We start from the raw sequence: 2,099 nt of genomic DNA on the forward strand, positions 1-2,099 counted from the left end.
CTAGTTCCAGGGGGGATCTGATACCTTATTCTGTCCTCTGCAGGCATGCACAATGTACACAAAAAGTAGGCACATACACGTACATGTAAATACAAATAAAAATTATTTAAAAATTAAAATATGAAGAAGAGTGGGGATACGGCTCAGCAGTAGAGCACTCGACTAGCTGTGAGGCCCGAGGTTCAATCTCTACCACCACGGGGGGAAGAGGTGAATTTGTACGACACACACAGTTATAGAATGGCTTCCTGGGGAAAGCAGCCATCGCTTCTGCGGGTCCAGCCTCTTTGCCTCTGTCTTGCTGTGCATCTGTGTACCTAGCCTCTTCCCATTCTTCGCAGTCCTCAGGGCTTGTCAATATTTTTGTGCTCTCTGTTTCTCTTTATTTTTTTTTTCCTCTTCCCCTCTGTCTTAGTTAGGGTTTCATTTAATGCAATGAAACACCATGACCAAAAAGAAAGTTGGGGAGGAAAGGGCTTATTTGGCTTACACTTTCAGATTGGGGAAGTCAGGACAGGAACTCAAACAGGACAGGATCCCAGAGGCAGGAGCTGATGCAGAGGCCACAGGGGAGAGCTGCTTACTAGCTTGGTTCCCCTGACTTGCTCAGCCTCTTTCTTACAGAACCCAGGATCAGCAGTCTAGGGATGGCACCACCCTGTTGTAATTGGAGCAGCAGGGCTGCGTCCCCAGCACCCTGCTGCCCACAAGGCTAGCTTTACCCGAAATAATTACACGGACACTGTATTCTTTTAATCACTGCTTGGCCCATTCTCTTCTAGGCTAACTCTCGCACCTGGACTAGCCCATTTCCAATCATCTGTGTCGCACCCCAAGGTGCGCTTACCGGGAAGATTCTAGCCTACGTCCATCCTGGGTCGGAGCTTCATCGCGTGTGCCTCAGAGAGCAGAGCTCTCACCTCTGCCCGCAAGAGGGGAGCATCTTGTCTCTCTGAGGCGTCTGCCCCCGAGAGGAGAGCTGTCGAGTCTCTGACCTCACTTCCTCTTCCGCCCAGCATTCTGTTCCGTCCACTCCTCCCACTATGCTTTAACCTATCAGGGCAAGCAGCTTCTTTATTTAATTAACCAATGACCTTCCTCCATCACCACCCACCATGAACTGATCACTAATTGAGAAAATGCCTGACAGCTGGATCTCATGGAGGCACGCCCTCAACTGAGGCTCCTTCCTCGGATGACTCTAGCTTGTGATAAGTTGACACCCAAAACCAGCCAGTATGGCCTATCTTAGCTAAACTTGAGGGATCTGAATGGGAGAGAAAAATGACAAAAAGTAACTGGAAGCAGTGAGTCAGTACAATGGCCATGTTCTGGAAAAGGCTAGCCAGTAGTCCCTACTCCTCTTGGTCCCCAATTACACCCTGATGGACTCGCCCTTCCAGGGCTGTAAGTGGTGAGGCCTTGTTCAATCCCATGAGTTGTCATGTTTTTTTCTACTTACTATTATTTTTCTTTTTAAATTTAGTTGGATCTGAGTTTTTCCTATAGCTTGCCATTAAAGGGATGTGGTTTGGCCTTCCTGTTTCAACTTCCAACCCCATCATTAGGATGGGAAGTTTGAAACTGAGGATGATAGATAGGAAGCAAGGTTGGCGTCATAGAGGCAATGCTTGCCCGAATGCTGGTTGCAATGTAGTTGGTTTTAAGAAAAGCAGAAGTAACTTTCTCTCGGGCCCGTGGTGTCGGCAAGATGGGCAAGTGCTGTGGTCTCCGGACTGCCAGGAAGCTCCACAGCCACCGACGGGACCTGAAGTGGCATAATAAACAATACAAGAAAGCCCACTTGGGCACAGCCTGAAGGCCAATCCTGGAGTCCACTTTAAGGCTGTTAAAGTAGCCAATGTGTCCCTTTTGGCCCTGGACAAGGGCAAGAAGGAAAAACCAAGATCTTAAATTCTGGCAATGGAATCACAGTAATAAATTTTCCTATTCTGAAAAAAAAAAAGAAAGAAAGCAGAAGTAAACAGCAAGGCTAAAACTGTGGCAGCAGCTCGTGCTTCACAATCTCTCCACACTGCTTATTACAACAAACATGAAAACAGATCACAGCTCTGATCAGCGTGACCCTCAGTACCTTC

Source organism: Microtus ochrogaster, unplaced genomic scaffold, assembly GCF_000317375.1.
Source record: "Microtus ochrogaster isolate Prairie Vole_2 unplaced genomic scaffold, MicOch1.0 UNK2, whole genome shotgun sequence".
NCBI lineage: Eukaryota > Metazoa > Chordata > Mammalia > Rodentia > Cricetidae > Microtus > Microtus ochrogaster.